Source organism: Ovis canadensis, chromosome 1, assembly GCF_042477335.2.
Source record: "Ovis canadensis isolate MfBH-ARS-UI-01 breed Bighorn chromosome 1, ARS-UI_OviCan_v2, whole genome shotgun sequence".
Classification (NCBI taxonomy): domain Eukaryota; kingdom Metazoa; phylum Chordata; class Mammalia; order Artiodactyla; family Bovidae; genus Ovis; species Ovis canadensis.
This window is the reverse complement of record NC_091245.1, coordinates 71,525,980-71,550,624: the sequence shown is the minus strand read 5'-3', so window position 1 is coordinate 71,550,624 and position 24,645 is coordinate 71,525,980. Positions and strand designations below refer to the sequence as shown.

The following is a 24,645-nucleotide window of genomic DNA, read 5'->3' as shown; positions in this document are numbered from 1 at the left end:
AATTCAACACTATTCTCTCTGACGTTATTTGGCACTCAGGGCCCAGCAGTATTATATACCCCATCTCCTATAACAGCGTGCATCCCCTGGTCATCCAAGGAGCTTCTGTAGAAGCTGAAGTTAGCATCTACTTCCAATGTATTCAAGGGGGTATACTCTGGAGCTCTGAGGATTCTAGCACAGGTCCAGCCTCTTCACTTTTCTTCCCAGAGGGCCAGCAGATTGCCTTAAAAATAGACCTCCTAAAGGCTTACTCTGACCTCTCAGGATTCCTGAGGAGGGCAGGTATGTGGGCAGGATGCTCCCAGCATACATAATCACAGTATTCCCTCACCAGTGACCTGGCCCTTAGGGTTTAAGGTGCTCTGAATACATGGTGTTTTATGATTCCATCTTCCTCTACTTTAAACTCATGGTCCCTGCCAGAATATCTGGACCACCTGTTAGCCATGAATGGTTCAAAGCCAAGTTTCTGGAAGCTTTGCCAATAGCCAGGAGAGGCCACTCCCTTTGAGGAGCAGGGATAAAGGTGGGCTGACTCCTGGGTGGTCCTTCTGCTTCACTCTGAGAGGCAGTGGGAGGGGAAGGTTGGCTTCAGACACATTCACAGGTGCAAGGAAGAGCCAGATCTCAGTCACTATGGTAACAACTAGGGCTGGAGAGAGGTTGTAAACCTGTAAAACTATCCTTAAACTTTCTTTCCAGAGTCAGCAGTTGAGTTTGCCAGTGTAATCTGGTAAACATAGAGTGTTAGAGGAATACTTTCAAGGATCACTAACCCTGCCAAACAGAACCAAAAAGTTTGATGATGCCTGGGCTGAGGGCAGAGGGTGGGGTGAAAGTTGGGTAGATAAAGGAAGAATGAAATTGTGAGCACTGACATGGAGGCATGGAATAAACTGATGAGTTCAGGAGAGCCATCCTGGATAGTTTGGACTTCAGCTTGTGGGTGACGAGACGCTCCTGAGGGGCTTTAAGTGATGGGGAGACGGGATGAGGCTTGTATTTTAGATCTGTCGCTCAGGTGACTGAGTGGAGGGCTGACTGGAAGAGGGCAGGATGGGAAGGAGAGAGTTCAGCTGGGAGATGATGTCCAGGTGAGAGGGACTGAGGACCTTGACTGGAGACATGATGTGGAGAAGGAGAGGAGGGCATGAGTTTGAGGACTAGTGAGGCATGAAATCCTCAGAACTCGGTGAGTGGTTGGCTGTGTATTGTGGGGGTGTGGAGGTGGAGAGAAATGAATACCAGGATGTCTTCCAGGGTTCTAGCTTGGGCAACCAGGTGAATGGAAGTATCATCCTGACGCATGAAAATACAAAAGGAGGCGGCCCCAGCTTTTTGGTTAGTTAGGTTTGGGAAGTGCTAATTTTGAACTGTCCATGCCACAGTCAACACTTCGCAGGCCATTTGGATTGAAAACTGAAGCACAAGAAGCAGGTTGCATTAAAACTACAAAAGTGCATGTGATGACCAGGAAGAGTAGGCTGAGCTCGGGACCTGGCTACATCCACTTTCCAGGTGGCTGGAGAAAGGACCAGCAAGGAAGACTGGCTGGAAACTGCGGAAGCTGTAGGAAGAGAGTCAGGGGAAAACGGTGTCTCAGAGGTCAAGGGAGTAGAAAGATTCATGGAAAGGGGAGTAAGGATGTCTGCTTAGCAAAAAGTTCAATTACACGATGTCTGAATCGTGTCCACTGGACCATGTACTTTGTAAATCATTGTCAGCCTCAGGGAGAGCAATTTCAGTGGAAGGGCTGGGGCAGAGACAATTGCAGAGCCTTTGGTGAAAGAGAAACAAGATGGTAAATGGTAGAGGAAGTGAATCACAGGTGCAGGTTGCTGGAGCTGAGAGGCCGTGTCCTTTGGGCCTCAGAGGTGTTATCACGGGATAGGAGTGGGCGGTTTTGAGGACTGTAGCCAGCTCTAGCATAAACAGGGGGAGGACAGTCAAGGTTTCCCAAACGTGCCTGATCAAAAGGACACATGAGATTTTGTTAAACATGGGGTCTCCGGGTCTCCACCTGGATCTTTCTAATCCAGATCTCTAGGGGAAAGAGCTGGGAATCTGCATGGTCAAATTTCCCAGGTGATTCTTATGATGATCAGGCAAGTTTGAGAACACTGATATCAGGGTAGGAAAGAGGAGTTTAGAGAAGATTGGATGGAGGAGAGGTTTGGAAGACACTCTGGGAAGGGAGCAGGGAGAGATGGGCCAGGCAAGAGGAGAGCCCTGGAGAGAGGTGAAGGAGAGGATTCATGTTAGGAGGGCTCACATTTGGGATGCTGAGCAAGGATCTACCTGGGGAGCTCTACCGTGAAAGAAGAATAGCAGACTCAGTTTCTGGTGTTCTGGTGGGGAGACAGAACAGTGTGCTCTGAAACATTTGTGGGTCTGGGTTTGGATCATCTCTCCTCTGAAGAGTTGTCTCAGCTGTAAATAGGGTGGTTGAAACTTGAATCAACTCGTTGGCGTTGCTTCCTTTGACTGGCTGTCCTGTCTATCTTTCTAGGCCCTTATTGTCTGGCTCTCAGGTCCCAAGAGCAGATGGTCAGTACTTGTCATCTGGGTTTCAAAGCAAAAGTGCTCCATTAAGTTATCTCATCTCTGTTTCCAAACAGAATCAGTAAACAGTCCATTCTAAAAAGGGGTTTACACCATCCCCCAAACTTTATGGGCTTAGATAATTCTCTGAGAACTGGGAGGGGTCCCCTTTTCTCCCTTTTGTGCAGGGAAGCTGGAGTCTGGGACCTGGCACCAGAGGGACACGTAAGTGGAATCAACAGCCACTGGTGTGGTACCACCCTCTCCTCCATTTTTTGCGTATCCCTCCCCTGAAACTCCCCAGGGAGCCAGGTGAGCTTGAAGCAGCCAGTAATGGAAGGAGAGACTTGAGCTTTAGAACCCTGTCAAATCTATATTCCTCTCATGCTTTCTGGACCTGTGACTGTGGGCAACTTAGCCTCAATTTCCTCATCTGTAAAGTAGGGATCATAATACTAACTCAGGGCACTGCCATGAGGATCAAATGGCCAAACCACGCAGAGATGCCAGTTGTAGGAACTCAAGCAGTGGGCAGGGCTGGCCACCATCAGTCACTATAGATAACACTCTGCACTGAGCCCAGAGCAAATGGGAGAGGGCAGAGTGGGAGAGGGGAGGGAGCTTGCAGGGGGGCGGGTGGGGGGAGGGTCCCTGGAGTTCCTGTTGAGTCGTTTCTGTCCCTGCTGCTGCTGCTAAGTCGCTTCACTCATGTCCGATTCTGTACGACCCCATAGACGGCAGCCCACCAGGCTCCCCGTTCCCTGGGATTCTCCAGGCAAGAACACTGGAGTGGGTTGCCATTTCCTTCTCCAATGCATGAAAGTGAAAAGTGAAAGGGAAGTCGCTCAGTCCTGTCCGACTCTTAGTGACCCCATGGACTGCAGCCCACCAGGCTCCTCCATCCATGGGATTTTCCAGGCAAGAGTACTGGAGTGGGGTGCCATTGCCTTCTGTTTCTGTCCCTAGTAGTTGTCAAATCATTACTGTACAGTCTGTGTTGACAGAAGCATTTTACTTGTCCTTTATTTTCTCTTTGTGACCAAAGGTGGTAACAGTATATTATTATTTCTTTATAAAGTACCTCCAGGTCAGGAACCACCTGATCTGCTGTCCCCAATACTTACGTTCTGTGGGACACTCTCTAAGGTGTTCGTTAGCAGTATACTCTGAACAAAGAAACAGAAACTGCAAGTCTAATCAGCTGGAGCACATCCCCAAGGAAGGCCAACATGACTCAGTGCAGAGTATGCGAGGATTATTCACTAATTTCCTTCCATGTGGTGCATTTGTCACTGCCTGGTCACACTGTGAGGAAGTGCGCCTGTCACACCCTCCAAGTTCATGAGCCCTGAGACAGACGGGGTCACATGGGGGGTACACGGGGGCTTGAACTTCCTGGAAATGCTGACAACTGAGATGTCCCACTCCCATTCAGACGGGTCTCTCCAGCGGGAGGAGATTAGGCTGCACATGGTCTTAGCCTGCCTAAGGCTCAAACAGGGAAAAGGAATTGTCCCCAGTTGCCCGGGGATGCCCAGGATGATGGCTGACACCTTCCACTGTGGGAGGTTGCTGAGCCAGGCCTTTGCACGTGTCACCTGGGAGGCTGGTTAGTGCACGGGTTCTGAGCTCGTAGGTCTGGGGTGGAGCTGAGATCGGCATTTCTGACAAGCCCCCAGGAATGGTGAGGCTGCCACTCCCTCTCCACTCAAGGCAGGAAATGCTCAAGGACTCGGCATACACCTGTGACCCGTCTACGTGGTTTCCTGCCATAGCGGGTATTCAAGAGTGCATGGAGGCCCAGACTGTGGACCCTAACTCACTGAAGACTCCGACTCACCCCCATCCTGTGTCTGAAAGTCTGTTCAAGAATCCAGTTCACAAATATCTACTGGGCACCTCCTACCAAGTGCTGGGCAATGTGTTCAAGTCTTACTCCACCCCAGCAAGCTTGCTTCTTTCAAGAGTCACACCGCTATTCCCCACCATTCTCAAGCCATTCAACCCAAACTCATGATCGGAGGTGATGTAGGCAGTGAAGTCAGAGAGGCCAGTCAAGGGCCCTCCACGTCTTAGCCATGTGAACTTGGCTAATTTCTCTGCCTCTGTTTTCTCACCTGTGAAATTGGTTTACTAACTTTTTCCTCTCTGTGTTGCTGAAAGGATGGATTGAGATGTGGTAAAGCACTTAGTCTAATGCTAGGAAACATAGCTGTTATCATCAAAATTTTAAAAATTTTATTTATTTTTAATTGACACTCTACACTGAGCCTAGAGCAGTGGGCTCTGTTGTAATTGCTTTACAATATTGTGTTCGTTTCTGCCATACATCAACATGAGTCAGCCATTGGCATACGTATGTCCCCTCCATCTTGAACCTCCCTCCCACCCTATCCCACCCCTCTAGGTTGTCACGGAGCACTGAGTTTGAGCTCCCTGTGTCATACAGCAAATTCCTGCCTGCTTATCATTGCAGTTTAGGCTCTTTTCTCCCATAGAGCGTTTGGTGATCTACTCCTCAATGCCAACACGCTAATTCCAGGGCACTTTGTTGTTGTTCAGTGGTTCAGTCCTGTCCTACTCTTTGCAACCCCATGGACTGCAGCAAAGCAGGCTTCCCTGTCCTTCACCATCTCCTGGAGTTTGCTCAAAGTCATGTCCATTGAGTCAGTGATGCCTTCCAACCATCTCATCCTCTGTTGTCCCCTTTTCCTCGTGCCCTTAATCTTTCCCAGCATCAGGGTCTTTTCCAATGAGTCAGTTCTTCACATCAGGTGGCCAAAGTATTGGAGTTTCAGCTGCAGCATCAGACCTTCCAGTGAATACTCAGGACTGATTTCCTTTAGGATTGACAGGTTGGATCTCCTTGCAGTCCAAGGGACTCTCAGAATCTTCTCCAACACCACAGTTCAAAATCATCAATTCATCAGCGTTCAACCTTCTTTATGGTCCAACTCTCACATCCATACATGGCTACTGGAAAAACCATAGCTTTAACTAGACAGATCTTTGTTGGCAAAGTGATGTCTCTGCTTTTTAATACACTGTCTAGGCTTGTCATAGCTTTTCTTGCAAGGAACTTGACTGTGTTCTATTGGTGACCTCGATACTGTCAACAGGACCATCAAAGGAATTCCAAATGGTTAGCACCTAAGATGTACCCCACACCAACTGAGTAGGGTGGGGAGAGAGGATGTTGGGGAAGGACAGATTCATAAGAGGAAGGAATCAGAGAAAAGAAAAGGACCAGATGTATGACCTCAGCCAGTTTTCCAATTTTCTGTCCCAGCTGCTCTGCCTTTGGGGTATGGAGGTACCTCACTACTGATAATGCAGTACCACTGGCTGTAAATAATTTATTTAAAAAATAAACTGATAGACATAAGCTTGTCCTTACCATAACACCAGTTTTACACATCCAAGGGATTTTAAAAAATTTTTATTGTAATGTTTCGTCACGGCGTTTTCCAAACGTACACAAAAGTAGAGCATAACAAACCCCAGCTGTAATATTTATTCACATTTTAGTAACCAAAAGGTGTCTTGAATGAAAGGGAAAGTTGTGGAATCACACCTCATGCCCTGGGCTCGAATACCCCAGGCATTCACATGTGAGTAAGTTATGCAAAGTTAATGCGTAGCTGGAGAAAAGGTTGAGAACTCTTCCTCTTTCTGATCCACTTCCCCAGTTGCTCTCCCTTCTCTCTAGAGACTTGTAATGACCCTGACCTCCCAGGGATTGGTTGAGCCTAAAAAATGGGTGGTGGGCTTGGAGCCTCACAAGAAGAGAGAACAGTTCCTCCTTGGCTCCTGCCTGACCTCTGGTGCTCTGGGAAAGTAGGGAAGGATCAGGACGAGGCTAGAGGCAGATGCTAAAGCTGAAACTCCAATACTTTGGCCACCTGACGGGAAGAACTGACTCATTCAAAACGACCTTGATGCTGGGAAAGATTGAAGGTGGGAGGAGATGGGGACGACAGAAGATGAGATGGTTGGATGGCATCACCGACTCAATGGACATGTGTTTGAGTAAACTCCGGGAGTTGGTGATGGACAGGAAGGCCTAGCGTACTGCAGTCCAAGGGGTCGCAAAGAGTCGGACATGACTGAGCGACTGAACTGAGAGGCAGAGCTGAGAGCCTGATGGCTCAGGGCTAGACTGTGCTCTGGACCCTCGGCCAGCTTCCTGCAGCCACGTGCCTGCAGCCACGTGCCTGCAGCCCCCGCCTCCTCCACAGTAGCTTGTGTCCCTTTTGTAGACTGACTGCTGTTCAGATAAGGACTGTAAACAGCAGAGTAAAAGGGGCAGGTTAATCTGCCCTTGGGCTGTGTGGAGCCCCCACAGGGGGTCTGGCACACTTGTCTTCCCTGAAGTGTAGGGAGGCCATTTCCCACCCTCAGCAGCAGCCGCACTTGAATGGGTGGAGCGTTCCCCCAGGGGTAGTGGTCCTCCCAGACTCATCACTTTTCCAGCACGTTTCTTCTGAGAAACTGTGATCACCACTTCCCAACAGGGTATCCCCACAGCAACTCAGACGGTTGTTGTTGCTGTTGTTGTTCAGTCGGATCCGACTCTTTGTGACCCCATGGACTGCAACATGCCCGGTTTCCCTGTCCTTCACTGTCTCCTGGGGTTTACTCAAACTCATGAACAGAGAGTCAGTAATACTATCTAATTCAGGCAGTGGGATCTATGAAAAGAGGGTCGACATGGAATTAGAAAGGCTAAATTTCGGCCCTGGCTCTATTATTTAATTGGCTTGGTGACTTTGGACAAATTCCTGAACCTTAATACCCTTATTCTAAAAATGAAATGATGACGTTTTACCCCAGAATGATTTTGAAACTCACCTAAATACTGTTAATTCTGTTTTCTTAACTGGACTGGCTGTAGGCCAAACTGTGAAGTGTTAATTCAGCACTTTTCAAGTTCTGGGTCTGACCCCACCTCTCTGCGTGTTCCCAACTCCTCCTTCTCCACTTACCTCTAAAGCACCAGATGCCGCCAGGCAGCCAGTCAAGAGAACAGCCAATTAAATTAACCTACAGTAAAGGGCTGATCATTTAAGCTTAATAGAGGAAATACCCTGTGTTTGTCAAGTACTTGCTAAATGCCTGGCACTGAACATATTCTGTGTAGTTCTCATAGTGGTCTCCTGAGTTATGTGACGATCTCATCTCCATTTTACAAATGGAGAAAATGACCCAGAAGTAAGACACTCGCTAAGAATCACACAGTTAATCAGCAGAAACTGGGATTCAGGTGTGTCTGCCTCTAAAAGCAGTGCTGTTTATCTGTTTATGTCATCTTTTTGAGGCACTATAATCTAGTGATTAACAGCACGAAGTCTGAGCCAACTGGCATGGGTTCAAAGCTCAACACCTTTATATATCTCTGTGTGACCCGGGCAAGGACTGAGTTCTTATCTGTAGAAAGGGTTAAGAAAGTGCCCTCTCACGGGATTATTGCGATGGATGTGAGTCTGAGTGAACTCTGGGAGATGGTGATGGACAGGGAGGCCTGGCGTGCTTGCGATTCATGTCGCAAAGAGTCGGACACGACTGAGCGACTGAACGGAACTGAAATCGGTGAATACACATACAGCTCTTAGAACAGTGCTTGACACATAGTAGTGTGTGCATTAGCTGTTCAGTCCTGTCCAGACTCTTTGCAACACCATGGACTGTAGCCTGCCAGGCTCCTAAATGGAATTACCTGTCCATGGCATTTTCCAGGCAGGAATACTGGAGTGGTAGCCATTCCCTTCTCCAGGGAATCTTCCTGACCCAAGGATTGAACCTGGGTCTTCTGTATTGCTGGTGGATTCTTCACTGTCTGAGCCACCAGTAGATATTATTTTTAATTATGAAAGCAATCAGTGCTCATTGGAAAAAATGCAAACAGATTAGGATAACATAAAGGAAAAAGCAAAGTTCCCTCTCACTTTTCTGTCCATTTAACCCCTCAGTATGATGGGAGGAAATTCTTCCAGACGTTTTATACATGCAGACACATAATCCCCACACAAATTCATTATTTTTATATTAATGAGGCAATTTGCTTTTTTCACTTAACATTTCACAGGTATCATTCTGTGTCAGTACCTATAGAATTACCTCATTTTTATCAGCTACATAGTATAGGCATGCTACAATTAGGCATTCCTCTGCGGATAACCATTTTTTTTTAAGCTGCACATAACACTGCTGTGAATATCTTCCTGTGTACAGATGAGTGAGCATTTCTGCAGGACAGATTGCTAGAAGCAGAGTCCCTTGGTAAAGTGCATGTTTAGAGCCTAGGTTCTATTAAGTCATCCATTAAGGATTAACATTGTTTTACAAACAGAGCATGGCAGAGGTCAGTGCCTAACAAAGGAATGAGCAACTAATGACAGAGTTTTAGGTGATAAGATTGCTAGGAAGATTTTTTAAAATAAGATGGCAGATGTGAGTGTCTCAGCCATGTCTCACACACCGTGCTCCTGGGCTGAACCCCACTCAGCTGGAAGGCCGACTTTGCTCTCAAAGGTTAGATGAGGACATCCAAGTAAGTCAGGTTTTCCCATGAGCCTGACTTCTCCTGTGTAGGGGAGCTGGTAGGCTTCATACTCCCTTCATCTCTCTGACTGTCCAGGTTCCTTCTTCTGCACTAGGACAGTGCTGGCAGGGCTCACCTGTACCTGCCACTGGGCAGTCTGCAGCCTCTAAACTGAGCCCTTCCCGGTTGTAACTCAAGAAGGCAACCAGGTGGCCATTGCACCAGGTCTCACATACGTTTATTTCCTCTTTCTTTGTTTCCACAGTGAAGCATTTCTTCTTCAAAACTCCTCTCCTTTATTTTCACCAGCATCTGTCCCCCAGCACTTTCCGTCTCTCCCTTCTCTGTTTCTCCGCAGCACAGGGAACCTCTATCACAGCCAGTCCTTCTCTCTGTACCTGTCCTGTATTCCCCTCAAGGACAGAAGTTCTGTTGATGTACTCACCCGCATGTCATGCTGGGTTGGTGACGATTTCCATATGGTAGGGCTCAATGAATTGGTCTTCTAAGTGACATTTTTAATAATAAAAATAATACATGCTTACTTAAGAAAAAATGGGAAGCGGGAGCTATGTGCGCGTGTATTCAGTCGCTCAGTTGTGTCCGACTCTGTGACCCCGTGGACTGTAGCTCACCAGGCTCCTCTGTCCGTGGGATTTCCCAGGCAAGAATACTGGGGTGGGTTGCACTCCCTTCTCTAGGGGATCTTCCCAACCCAGAAATCAAATCTGCATCTTCTGCACTGCAGGCAAATTCTTTACCATCCGAACCACCAGGGAAGTCTGGGACTGTGTAAATAAGAACATTAAAATCATCTGGAATTCCATAATCATCCACAGGCATTTTAGAGTATTTTCTTCCAATTATTGCCTAAGTTGAGAAGACTTCCCTGGTGGCTCAGACGGTAAAGCGTCTGTCTACAATGTGAGAGACCTGGGTTCAGTCCCTGGGTTGAGAAGATTCCCTGGAGAAGGAAATGGCAACCCACTCCAGTAGTCTTGCCTTGAAAATCCCATGGACGGAGGAGCTTGGTGCAGGCTACTATCCATGGGGTTGCAAAGAGTCGGGTATGACTGAGCGACTTCACTTCACTTCACTTGAGAAGCTAATTAATGCAAAACTTGTCATCAAATTAAGGAAGTAACTGGGGATGAGGGTCCAAGTTCCATGAACTGGTGGTTCAAATATGTGCCTTATATAGAAAATGAGCCTGTGTTATCAAGAACTCCATCTTTTTCCACTCATCCATTCATTCAGTAAGTATTTATTGAGGATCTGTTGAACTGTAGTCCTCCCACAGTGACTTTTCTGGCTGATATGACTGGGCATTTATGGCCATCATATAGGCCTCTTGATGCTGAGCTGACTTCTCTGCTTGGAAGACTGGGATTCCCATGACACCACGCCCATGGCTAGCTCTTCATGGGCCAGGAGCCCAGAGGATAAGAATTCTGAAAATACCAAAGTATTTGCTCCTCTGGTCTATGTCAGAGCTGCCCCTTCTTTGGGACAGTGGTTTATTATATAATAACCTCAGGGAATTCTCAGTTTCTCTGTGATTGTTCAAGTTCAGATCTTCTGTATGACCTTCATCAGTGATAGCTTAAGCATCTGTTGTTCCTTACTCGTTACCATGTAGAGCTGAATAAAGCTTAAATTTTAGGAGTTATTCTTCTTTAAAGTGCATTTTGCCCGATGCCTGCTCCAGCTACCTGTTAACTAATGATGTTACAGGGTGAGGCTCAGCAAATTACTTTGTGGCAGGTGGTGATCAATGCCTGGGCAAGTGCTCCCTGACAAAGCCTTGCACATTGCCCGAAGTCATCAGCTCCATTTCATTGGTTATGTTGTCCTTTCATGTGTCTCTTTGGTTAAAGCAGCCCAGGGTTTTGCTATCTAAACATTAATGTGGAAGCTGACTGTATACTCAAAGAAGTGTGAATCCTCAAATTGTTTATAGCACAGCCCACATCCATGACATTACATTATTTAGCTTTAGGGAGCTTTATGATGTAATACCAAAGATGAAAGAACAAAGGGTCTAGAGGCCTGGAGCTCATTCATTCATTCAATAACCATCTCCTGCCTGCCAATTATGGGCTTCCGTAGTGGCTCAGCGGTAAAGAATCTGCCTACAACACAGGAGACCCAGGTTCGACCCCTGGGTCAGGAAGAGCCCCTGGAGAAGGGAATGGCAACCCACTTCAGTATTCTTGCCTGGAGAATTCCATGGACAGAAGGGCCTGGTGGACTACCACCCATGGGGTCAAAAAGAGTCGGATACAACTAAGCGACTGGCACACACACACACAAATTATATGCTCCAAACTAGGACCTAAGTAAAAGCAAAACCAGGCATAGATCTCAGAGGCTACAGAGCAACAGATGTTAAACAAAAATAAATGTGTAATTATGAACTGTGACAAATTCTGGAAAGGAAAGAAGACTGTGAGGCACACATAATCTAGGAATCTGCCCTGCTCTGGGTTTCAGAGAAGGTTTCTCAGAGAATAGAACGTATGAACTGGTTATTTGATTTCATGGGGCCTCAGTCTTCTCATCAGTAACATGGGGATAATACTACCCCCTTTGACTCACAGAGACACTGAGGGAAGAGTGATGATGTATATGAAAAACTGAAAAATGCTCAGTGCCCCTATGAGTAAGTGTGTTGCTCCCCAGTCAGAGGCAGCTGTTCCCTGGCTTCTCTGTATCTGTCATCACGCCAGGCATTACTCAGGCACTCAGCCTGCAGACCTTTGATCATTGTTCTTCACTCTGCCAGGCAGCTGGGTCAGATAGACCTGGGGTTAGCCTGGGTTCTTGCACTTTTATCTAGAGTGAATTTGGGTTAAGTCACTTAACTTCTTTACTTTTCTCATTTGTGAAATAGGGGCAATAATAGTACCAATTCACAGCTTAAAAGTTGTAAAGCACTTAGCATAGTGCTTGGGTTGTAGTTACTCCTAAAAACAGTTGCAGCTACTGTTACTCTCATTGTTATCATTGCTGATTATTAACTCTTGCAAATTATTTATTGGTAATAACTTTGGCCCTTAACTTTCATTTCCGCTGTCATCAGCCAGGTCAAAACTCTTGTTGTGTAACAATTGGCTATTGCCATGGACTTCTAATTAGCGTCCCACCTTGGCTCTCACTTCTCTAGTTCATTCCGTATGGCTTCTGGAATGAGCTTCCTAAAAAAACATTGCTTTACATATATCAATTTTTTCTTTAATATCATCATTGAAAAAATATTCACAGTCCGTACCACAAAGAACTAATATGGAAGAGTGTCCTATAAAAATAATAAAAAGACCTACAAGTGGATAGAAAAATGAAAGTATGGATTCCAAAAAGGAAAAACAAGTAGCTACTCAACATGAGTACTTATTATGAGACCTGAAAATTTAAATTGCACTACAATTCACATTTTACTTATCAGATTGGCAAAAATTCAAAAATTAATACCTTCTGAAAAGGATGTGGAGAAATAGACATTTTCTTACATTGCTGGGGTGTATAAACTCATATAATCCCTGTGGAAGGCAACTTGGTATTACTTATCAACATTGCAAAAGCACATACTTTTTGACTTGCAATTTTACCTCTGGAAAGTTATCTTAGAGATTACATATCGATACTATATATAAAAGATTATTCATTGTGGTATTGTTTGTAATAGGAAAGGACTGGAAACAAGCTAAATGTCCATCAATACAGCATTGATTGAATAAAGTATAGCACAGTGCATCTCTTCAAAGGGATACCATGCACTAGTATGGGGAAATCTGCAAGACATATTAAGTGAAAAAAACCCACAAAGTGTAGAACTATGGCTATAGTATGTTACTTTTTGTGTAGGAGTGAGGAATAATACACACACTTAGAGAAACTCCTTCAGGTACACATTTTAAAATCAGTTGTTACCAATGGTGGCAGAGGGACTGTCAGATGGAAGAAAGAGTTAAGAAGGGAACTTTCCACTGCATACACTGTCATGTATATATAATGGCGTGTGTGAGATTACATATATATACACAGATATATATGTGTGTGTGTGTACATATATAAAATTTGTGTAACAAGAATCATATTCCTAATCAAAAGGTTATATTAAAAATACCCCCATTACTCATTCATTAATGTATTGAGCACCCACTGTGTGCTAGGCACTGGCGATACAAATGTGAAAGTAGTTGTGATGTGATGGAAAGACCACTGAACTTGAAGTTAAAATATCTGATTCAAATCCTGACTTTGTTTCTCACTAGCTATGGCTCAGTGCATAGTAGACACACATCAAATGTTTGTTGAATGAATTTATGGTTGAAACTACTTAATCTTTCTGAGTCTGCTTCCTTCCATATGGTGGTGGTGGTGGTTTTGTCGCTAAGTCGTGTCCGACTCTTGAGACCACATGGACTGTAGCCTGCCAGGCTCCTCTGTCCGTGGGATTCTCCAGGCAAGAACACTGGAGTGGGTTGCCATTTCCTTCTCCATTCCTTCCATGTAAATGTTATCTAATGATTTCATGTTATCTAATGATAGAGATGCCTCCTACGTCACAGAGGTATTGTGATAGGATGTGTCATCAAGTCTAGTAATAGTTGAAGAAAACTATCATATGCTAGGCACTTTCACATCTATTATTTCCTTGACTCCTAACATTTATTTTCTCATTCACTCATGAAGAAATAGAGGGCCTGGGAGGAACAGTGACTCACCTAAGTCCTCTTGGGTGTGAGTTGTTTCCTAGTCTTTGTTACTACCTTGTCATGATGCTTCATTAGTAGAATTTTTACCCAGTGTAGGTGCTCAGGGAATTTTGAAAATCAAGAAAAACCAAAGTTTTACCACTGTTCTCAGTGACACTTCAGAGTAGCAGAAAGTCAGTAAATGCATTTCTAATAATTCAGTTTACAAGTATACCAGCTGGTTTGTTTGACATTCCCTGCACTAAACACTTTGGGAAAATCTAACAAAAATTAAAAGTTTATGCTTCTAATGAGGTAGGAAAGATAAAGACTAACCCACAAAAACACCCATAAGGAAAAGATAGAAACTGATTCTTGAAGATGCTACACTTAGAATTTTGCAGATTTGCCAAGGGCTTGTCCTCAAAAGAATGAAAATGATATAAAATATACCAACATGGCACAATTAAAAAATTTTTATTGGAAGAAAACATATGGACAGAGCAGTGTACAAATCAATTTTTATAAAATGAGAGATAGTTAATTTTTATTAAATAGGACATGTCTATGCAACCAGCACTTGGATCAAGAGAGGGAATATTACCAGCACCCAGAGCACCTCTGGGTTCCCCTTCTATCACTACACACCCCTCAAGATAACCACTGTCTTTACTCTTAACATCATAGATATATTCTGTTTTTGAAGTTTGAAGTGAAGTCGCTCAGTCGTGTCCGACCCTTTGTGACCCCATGGACTATAGGCTATCAGGTTGCTCCGTCCACGGGATTTTCCAGGCAAGAGTGCTGGAGTGGATTGCCATTTTCTTCTCCAGGGGATCTTCCAGACCCAGGAATTGAACCCGGGTCTCGCGCATTGCAGGCAGATGCTTTACCATCTGAGCCAATATACCCATTTGTGTCTAGTTTCTTTCACTCAACATCACATACTATGAGAGTCACACATCTTGTTGAGTGTAGACATAGTTCATTCATCCTTATAGTAATCCATAGTTTTCCTCTCTTCTATTAATGGACATTTGAGTTGTTTCTCTTGGGTTCTTATTGGAGAAGGCAATGGCACCCCACTCCAGTACTCTTGCCCGGAAAATCCCATGGATGGAGGAGCCTGGTGGGCTGCAGTCCACAGGGTCACTAGGAGTTGGACACGACTGAGCAACTTCACTTTCACTTTTCACTTTGACGCATTGGAGAAGGAAATGGCAACCCACTCCAGTGTTCTTGCCTGGAGAATCCCAGGGATGGGGGAGCCTGATGGGCAGCCGTCTATGGGGTGGCACAGAGTCGGACACGACTGAAGTGACTTAGCAGCAGCAGCATAAACATTTTAAAACATGTCTTTTGGTGAATATTGTATATATCTTTGTTGGGTATATAACTAAGGAAGGAGCTAGGTCAAACACTTATGTTAACATAGAAGATAATGCCAAACAGGTCTCTAAAATGTTATACAAATTTCTCTAATTTTAGGTACTCTGGTGGGTGTGAAAGGAGATCACAGTGCAACCTCAACTTGCATTTCTGAGATAAGCTGAGAACCTTTTCGTATGTTTTTTGACTTTTTGAGAAATAACTTTATCCTCGCTTGCAAAATGCCTGTTGAAATATTCTACTTATTTTCAGCTGGGTTTTTCTGCCTTTTTCTTGCTGATCTGTGAATGTCCTTTATATATCCTATGTAAATCATTTTTTGGATATGTATGTTGCAATTATCTTTTCTCTGTGGCTTGATTTTTCACTAATGGTGTCTTGGAATAAACAGGAGTTGTTACTACTTAAATTAATTATTTATTCTATTTTTGGTTGCTCTGGGTCTTTGTTGCTACACGGGATTTCTCTCATTGCAGCGAGCAGGGGCTACTCTCCAGCTGCAGTGCGGGCTTTTCACTGACTGGCTTCTCTTGTTGTGGAGCAAGGGCTCTAGGGCTTATGGGCTTTAGTACATGGGCCCCCAGGCTCTAACACAGGCTCAGAAATTGTGGCATGGGGCTTGCTTCCTCCCTGGCATGTGCGATCCTCTAAGGTCGGGGATCCAACCGGTGTATCCTGCATTAGCAGGTGTATTCTTTACCACTGAGCCACCAGGGAAGCCCAGGAGTTCTTAATTTTAATGTTATCTAATGATCAATGTTTTTTTTCCCCCCACCTTATGGTTAGTACTGTGAGTGTTTTAAGAAGTCTTTGCCTAGCTTAAGGTCATGAAAAAAAATGTTTTGATGTTTACTTTGGATGCTTTTATTGTTTTATCTTTCACAGATTTAAAATCCGTCTGGAATTGATTTTTTGGTATAGAATAAGGAAGGAGAAGGCATTGGCAACCCACTCCAGTATTCTTGCCTGGAGAATCCCATGGGCAGAGGAGCCTGGCAGGCTACAGTCCACGGGATGGCAAGAGTCAGACACGACTTAGCGACTAAACCACCACCACCACCAAGGGAGATGTCAAGATTCTTCTTTTTTTCTCCATGTGGCTTTTCAGTTGATAAGCATCATTTACTGAAAAGACCACCCTTTCCCCAGTGCATCACATCAGCATCTTCTATGTAAATCAAGTGACCTTATAATGTAGATCTGTTTATGGACTCTATTCTATTGTCTATCCTTGCTGCTGCTGCTGCTACTACGTCGCTTCAGTGGTGTCTGACTCTATGCGACCCCAAAGACGGCAGCCCACAGGCTCTGCCGTCCCTGGGATTCTCCAGGCAAGAACACTCAAGTGGGTTGCCATTTCCTTCTCCAATGCATGAAAGTGAAAAGTGAAAGTGAAGTCTCTCAGTTGTGTCCGACTCTTCGTGACCCACGGACTGCAGCCTACCAGGCTCCTCCATCCATGGGCTTTCAAGAGTACTGGAGTGGGTTGCCATTGCCTTCTCCGTCTATCCTTGCTGCCAATTACTATTTCTATAGCTTTACAACAGGTCTTGATAACTGGAGTCCTCCACTAGGCTCTAATGTTTTACTCTCCCAAGCCATCTAGTACCAGAGTGCAGCTTCCACCTCCCACTTGGCTGTCAATGTGTCCAGATGGGTGTAATTGATTTGCTTGTTCCCAGGGCTCGGTCATTTGGGGTTACCTGGGTCTTTATCCCATCCCTTTAAACAAAGCCAGCCAGGTGTCGGCAGACAAGCAAATCAGATCTGTTGGGTAATTGAATTACTCGGGGAGGGGAGAGGTGGGTAAGGTGAGGTTGTCTCCCCTGGGGGTACAGTGACGAGGTGGTCGATATACATACATCTGAGGACTGGCTTCTCAGGAGGTACGAGGAGAGCCAAACTAAAATCCGGGTAGAGGAGGGCTACGCGAGGTCAGCGCATGTAAATGTCGCGGGGGGTTCCGCAAGGCTGTGCGAATAGGCTCGCTGGGGTGGGGCCGAGAAGCCGCAAATCACCAGTTGAGGGCCCGAGTGCGCGTCGCCGGCTCAGAGGCGCGCCTGCTGCTGCCTGGGCCCGGGCGGGGGCCGGGGAGGGAACCGGAGCCCCAGGCGCCCGGTGCACAGAGACGCGCGCCGGCTTCCCGGTGGGCGCGCTCCACCGATTATGAGCCGCTCCTGCTCCTGGAACAGCCGTGGCGCGGGGCCGACCTTGCGGTTCCTCTGAGCCCCAGCCCGAGAACCCGGGCGCCGAGGGGGGAGGTGAGTCTCCGCCGCGTGTCCCGCGGGGGTGCGGCTTCTCCCGGGGCGCTTCGGTCTCCCGCTTGCCTTGGAGGACGGACTGGGAAGTTTGTTGGCGAAAGTTGGGCTTTGGAGAAGGTAGAGCCAGCGACCCCCTACCGCTCCCCCAGCCGAGTTGGCGACTGGGGGCTGGAGTGGCTGAACTGGGGGCGGGGTTGCGCCCGTAGGGGGCCTCTGAACCGGCTGGGAGTCCCCACACAGGGCCTGCGGCGGGAGGCGACGTGCGGCGAGCATCTCTGCTCTTTGCATCTTCCCGGGTGCTGGTTTCTCCGACCCCCTGAGCGTCCAGCCGCGCCTCCCGGTCCCCTCCCTCTCGGCCCCAGAAGCCGGAGCGAGTCGCGGGATGCGAGGGCCAGGGAGGTGGGGGTAGGGGCTGCTCCGCTGGAAGCCCTGGGCTTGGAGGAGGCGAGTTTCTCCACTAATCTCTTGGAAAGTCTGCAAAGCAGGCGAAGGCGCCCGCCCCGTAACTGTTGACAACAGCTCCCTCCCTCTCTCCCTTTGTTGAAAAAGAATGAATAGTTGGTTGTGTTGCTCCCTCTTCGTCGGAGAAGGGAGGGAAGGGGAGGTGAAGGCAGGGAAAGGAGAGACGGTGGGCGCAACGCGAAGGAGGTTCCGGTCTCAGCCGGTCTTTCCTTACCCGCTAAGGCTGCCCCCACCTTAAAAGTTTGATCAGGTGTACACAGTCGTGGGAAGTTCAGTGGGCTCCAAAGCAGCTGTCGAGGCGGTGTGTTTCGTGGAGGAACCCAGAGGGTCGTGCCTGGGCTTGGGCGGGGGTGATGGAAAACTCTGGTTTTGGTTTTAACTCGCTTGAAGCAGGGTGAGGAGGTAAAAGATTGTTCTCCTAACCTCATGTGTCTTTCACCTGAAGCCATTAGCTGAGATAGAAAGTAGAGCCGTGCGTTCAGCCGTGCATTTGAAACCTTGACTCTTATCTACCAAGGCTACCCAGATCTTTCCAAGGAAGACACATTGGCGGAGGGAAGGTCAGTTTGAGAACGGATAATCTCCCTGCTTGTTGCCAAGGAGTGAAGCGAGATCCGGGAGGAAGGGGGAGACCTCTGTTCAGAAAGTCACAAGTGGGAAGGGGCTACTCAGTTAATACCGGGGAAGCCACAGGCCAAGCAGTTGTACGTGAGTGTACAAGGGGACATATGGAATGTAGCTGTAAACAACTTGCCACGCTAATGGCTCTCTCACGCCCTGACTCCAACCTTCCCTGAGAAGCCTGACATTTCCAGAATGACTAACAGGAGATCTCAATCTCCTATTCATGTAGAGAGGACTGCTTGTCGATCGGATGCTAATCTTAAGACCTTTAGCAAGTAGATGCTGTGCTGTGTTGCTTGAAATTCAATCTATGGAAGAATTATTCATACATCAATCATTTGACTAGACTTCATAATGTACTTCAAAATAAAGGGATACTCTTAATTCCTGCACCCAGGCAGAACTTCATTCTGAGTGGATAAGCCAGCTTTCTATGTGTGGTTTGCCATCTCCTCTTCCTGTCTGCCTCTGCAGAGAAGATATACAACCACAGATGTGGATTGTAACTTCTCTGTCCTGGTCATAACAGGACAGCGGAGGGGGTTATGTTTCCAGGGTTTAAAATACGACAGAAAGCTCTTAAAGCCCACATCCCATGACCATCTGTGAATTTAACTTGAAAATATCACATTTCAGAAGTAAGATTGAAAAATCCAAACAAATAGACTGCTTATCTCTGCCTCAACTTGCATGCGATCGTCAGTTTCTTTGAGACTATAAAGGAAGGGAGTCACGCCTGTTGTTCACAAGCATTTCCGAGCATAGCTGCTGACCAGGGTCAAGAAGGCAGCACATAGGTGGGGAGTATGTCAACCTCACGTTCATCTCTACTGAGATTTCAGCTCTTTGAATGTACACGTGGGTCTCATATTTTCCTATCAAGATGTAGAGTCTTTGACCTTTGTGTATATTTCAAGATCTGGCTTTAGCCGGAGTCAGGACACTGTGTCTGATTACCTGCACAGGTGAAGTCAGATGGCCAAAGTCTCACCTGGGCTTCTATTTTGAAGACTGCGTGTGGGCTCACTTCATGTGCCTGTGTGTCTGTGCCCTTGTCATACCTGATCGGGCGTCATTACATCTTTTGTTCTCGGCTTAAACATCTCCCTCTTCATCTTTCCCGGCTGCAGTCTTCCCCAGAAGCAGTGACCTCGTTTGTGAGCCATCACTGTGATGGGGATGCAATGACAAGCAAGACAGACGTGGTCTCTGCCCTGCTTAGAGGAGACCTCCTGTTTTTGGAATGCTTGCTGTATGTCAAGGGCTTTCCATACACAATTGCATTTACTTTTCACAACAGCTCCATGAAGTAGATGTTGTTACCCCATTTTTACAAATGAGAAACTGTCAGAGAGGTTGTCACTTGTCCCAGGCCACACAGTAAGTCAGTGGCAGAGTAGGGATTTGAATCTGTGTTTTACTTCAAAGCCTAGGTTCTGAGTCACACCGTGTTTGATTTTCAAAAATTAAATAGTACGTAATGGCTAGGAACATCAAGACAGAAACATCTCCAAGTGGAGAAAACTTGGGAGCCAGAAACTGGAGACTTGAATTTAGTCTCCATCCTGCTCTTCCGACCCATGTGTTCCCATCTCAAGACCCTCACATTTGCGGAATGCCCCGCCTGGAACCGGAGGGAGTTCAGTCTTCTCTTGACTGGTTGCTTCTCTCTTTTCAGGTCTCATGTCATGGTTCCCTCTTTAGAGAGCTTTTCTCAGACCACTCTTTCATGTTCTTTAGGGCGCTTATGACTGGGATAGTCCCTAATTTGTTTTTTTATTTGTGTTGATTGGACTTCCCCATCACCGTGTAGGCTCCATGAGAGGAGGAGCTTATCTATTCTGTTATAGCCTCAGCTCTAGTACATTGTAAACCCTCAGAGAATATATATTGAGTGAATGAACATTTATTTTCCTTATCTGGAAAAGGGAAGGGGCTTGATCCTCTGAGATCCCATCTATGTATCACGTGCTGAGATTCTGCCTAGTGGTCAGCTGTGGTAGGTGGCTTCTCTGGCAGAATGGAAAGTACGTACCTTGAGCCTAGATTCTATCACTTCCACCTCTGGATTTCCCCCAGGTTCCTGGAGTCTGGAAAAAATAAAAAGTAGGAAACAGAGCAACCCACAGATTGTAAATGAGTTTCTTCCACCTGTAGTTCTCCCTTCCATTCCCCACCCCACTTTAGTTTATTGTTGTTTGTTTTTATAAAGTTGGGTCTCTGGCCAGGGCCCACCTCCCTCACCGTTGGATTGATTCAAGCTTGACATTGGACCCAGGCTGGAACCAGTCTTTCCCAGTGACTAGTCACAGGACAAGGCTATATTTTAATGGGGAAGAGTCCCAAGTTAGAGGCAGCAGGCTGTTGAGGAGAGCCTGGCCTGTGTATTTCCAATTTATCTGCAGCTGAGAACTTGAACTGTAACACGGGAAACTTCAACTAGGAACTTCAGCCAGGATGAATGATCTTCATCCTCCCATTATTAAACTGCCTCACAGCCTTCAGGTCGGCACCCCTTCCTCAGGGAAGCCTTTCGTGGCTGCTAGATTCATCTAGCCCCCAGTTCCCACTCTGCGTGCCCCCGTAGCCTGGGGACTCACCAATACCTAAAGTCATTACTTACTGTCTGCTTCCTCCATAGGACAGGAACCTCTGGAGGACACCTGTTTGACACCATCGCCAACACCCACACAGTGCCCACCACATAGGAGGCCCTCCTTAGACGTGTGTTGGATAGAAGAATTAGTGAATGCTCCTGTTGACTGACTATTCCTCTGCCATTCTTTTCTGTTACCCAGAAAGTAAACTGAGTGTCAGTTGCTCTGTACCAAAGAAACTCACTTACCTGGTAGTTCTCAAACCTGGCTCCACATTGAACAGTATTGCAAGGATTTTGATAAGACTGATGCCAGGGTCCTATTCACCCAGATTGTGACTTCATTGGTTTGGTTCACAGCTTGGGTGTCAGAATTGTTGAAGCTTCTCCGAGGACTCTTAATGTGCATCCAGGTTGAGAGCCTCTGCTTTTTCAGAACTCATCCCTGGCGTTGGTCCTTATAGGCTTGAAGCAGTCCAGGTGAGAGAGGGCAGGGATATAATTCATGGAATATTGCATGGTTCCTGACAGTTTAAGAGGTACTTTCACATCTGTTATCACATCTGATAATAACAAGCTGACGGATCTACTCTCTGGTTTAAATACTCCCTTTATGTTGATGACTCTTAAAAATCTACATTCTGTACTGGCCTCTGACTGAACATGTGAGTATCTAGACTGCTAGACAGAACTATCCTACTGGTACCTCACACTCAACAGCCCCAGTGGTGAGCTTGTTACCCGCCGTCCTGAGGGGGTCACCCCTTGTGCTGTTCAGTGATACAGCAGAGCACCATCCTCCCATGGCTGTGGGCTCCTTCGTCCCATACAAGAGGCCTTGAGCTCTTGGCCCATTGCTCTGCCCTTCCTTTCCCTTCCCGTGGCCACTGTCCCAGGTCGGAGTCCTTCATCACTCCTTGCTGGCTTGTTGCTGGTGTCTGACTGACCTCCCCACGGCCCTTCTGTCCCCTCGAGAATCACCAGAGCTCCCTACCCAGGCACAGACTGGACTCCATCCCTCTCTTCCTGAGTTTCCCTAGCACTGACAGGCAAGTTCAAACACCTCAACACACCCTGTAAGACTTTGTGATCTGGTCCTAAGCTGTGCTTCTTCCAGGAAGTGCTTCTCAGCCTCACTCGAGCCGCACTGCACAACTTAGGTGCCTGAGCCTGTGCGGGTACTTCCCGCCTTTATGCATCTGCTGTTACCACATCGTCTTAGAAGGCTTTTCCCTACAGTTTGCAGCCTTTCAAAATCCTTCATCTCCAGTGATGCCCTCTCTGAGATCCTCCTTGAGCCCTTTTATAAAAATTAATTGTTCTTCCCTCCAGCATCTTAAGGGTCCCATCAGTGAGTATATTACAGTTGACCCTTGAACAGCACAGGTTTGAACTGCATTTGTCCTTTTGTTGTTGTTTAGTCCTTCAGTCGTGTCTGGCTCTTTGCAACCCTGTGGGCTGTAGCCCACCAGGCTGCTTGGGATTTCCCAGGCAAGAATACTGGAATGGGTTGCCATTTCCTTCTCCAGGGGATCTTCCTGACCCAGGGATCAAACCCACCTCCTGCACTGCAGGTGGATTCTTTAGCCACTGAGCCACCCAGAGTGGGGGTGGGGGTGGCGTGTAGAATTGCATAGGCACACTTATACACAGATATTTTTCAGTAGCAAATACTACAGTCCATGGTCAGTTGAATCTGTAGATGTGGGGAACTGTGGATACAGAGGGCTGTCTATAAATTACATGCAGATTAACCCTGAGTTGTTCAAATGTCAGCTGTATTCTCTTTGAATTCATAGTCAGGGATTGAGGTTTATGCATCCTTGTTTCTCTGAGTATCTTATCTGGAGTGGGCACTTAAATGTTTGTTGAGTTGAAAGTAGGAAAAGCAGCTGTTAACATCCCTCGAGAATACCCTGAGGTGTGGATAACTTGCCGAGGGCATTCTAAAGCACTTTGGCTCAGACTTGAAACAGATAGATCTTGGATAAGCAGAGAGGAAACAGGCTGCTGGGGACGCTGGAGCCAGTGTAACTCTTGTCTGTCATCCTGGCTGGAGATAGACGTGATCCACACCATGGGCCTTTGCACGCGGAGAGATTCTGGGGGCTGGGGGTGGGGCTTTGGGTCTCCCCTCCAGGTTCTTGGGACTGATCCAAGCCTGTGGAGAAGAAAGGTACGGATAACTAGGACAGGTGAGAGTTCGCAACTGTGAGTGTGTACGGGCGGGATGAGGGAATCCTAGTCGGCTTACGTCATCTGTGTTCAGGAGAGGGCTGAGGAGTTTGGTTTCTTTTTTAATAATGATGATTAACGTGAAGCAAGTGCTGACAGTGTGCCGGGTCCTGGGCACACCCGGGAGGGGCCCACCCGGGGACTAAGAGTCCGTTGTCTGCGCCCGCTGGGAGCCGGGCCTTCTGTGTGGTCCCAGTTCAGCTTGGGGCAGACAGGCTTCGGAACTACCAGGTCTGGCAGAAAGCTGAGGACAGGGTTCAGATCATATGCCTTAAATGAAGGGCCTCCTTCCTCCCGGCACTTCAGTATCTCTCTGTCACGTGTGGGAACAGTGGACTGAGTGTGTCTATCTGTGTGTGTTGTCACTTGTTTCCTCTGTGTACTCTGCTGACTGCTCTGGTTCCACCTCTTATTTTTACCAGATTCTGTTCTTCTTGACTCCCCAAGCCAAGTCCCAGGTCCCCAGGTCCTTTGTGGAACTGTCTGCAGTGGTGCTAGAGAGTGATGATTTCCACTCAGCACCACTCCCTTTGCAGGGGAGGGGGTGGTCTGTGAGGAATGGGATTGCACAGCTTGAGAACAGGCTGCAGAGTGAAGAGGCGTGCTCCTCCCCAGGCTCGGGGAAGGCCAGGGCGTGGGGCTTAGCTGAGCAGCTGTGATCTCTGGATCAGTCTAGTACTGTGACTAGTGGTACAGAGTCTGTAACCTTCTGTCTGCTGGGACTAGCCCTAATTTTTATTCAAGCTTATGTTTCTTCTTCTCTATTTATTCGCCTTGATAATTTTATTTATTTGGCTGGGTCTTCACTGTTGCACAGGCTTTTCTCTAGTTGTGAGCTGGAGCTACTCTCTAGTTGTGCCTGGGCTTCTCACTGTGGTGGCTCCTCTTCCTGTGGAGCATGGGCTCTGGAACACGGGCTCAATAGTTGTGGCACACGGGCTTAGCCACTCTGTGGCATGTGGGATCATCCTGGATCAGGGATCGAACCTGTGTCTCCTGCGTTGGCCGGTGGACTCTTTACCACTGAGCCACCAGGGAAGCCTTATATTAGCCTTTAAAATATCATTTAATTTGGCTTAGATCAAAACCACAGTGGCTATTTAGAGGATGGAGGTGCTAACCCTGCTCAGGGTGAACTCTCTGCCAGTGGTGATAGCTGGGAACAACTGCTAAGGCTGCTTTCACACACAGCGTTTTTCATTTCTTTCCATGAGGCTCTCTACCACTTTTTTCTCTTTTTTGCCTTTCCCACTCTTCCCTGACTCCACAGACAACCTATGCACAGTGCTTAACCCT

The 24,645-nt window shown here is 46.9% G+C and overlaps 1 protein-coding gene across 1 annotated transcript in view; it reads left to right on the top strand.

Moving 5' to 3' along the window:
- Nucleotides 1-17,061: 17,061 nt before the first annotated feature.
- The window catches only part of BCAR3 (BCAR3 adaptor protein, NSP family member), a 131,399-nt gene continuing 123,815 nt past the window's right edge, over nt 17,062-24,645 (top strand). The window contains exon 1 of the mRNA XM_069598187.1: nt 17,062-17,432. The gene's annotated coding sequence lies outside the window, so the exon portion shown is untranslated. The remainder of the gene's footprint in view (nt 17,433-24,645) is intronic.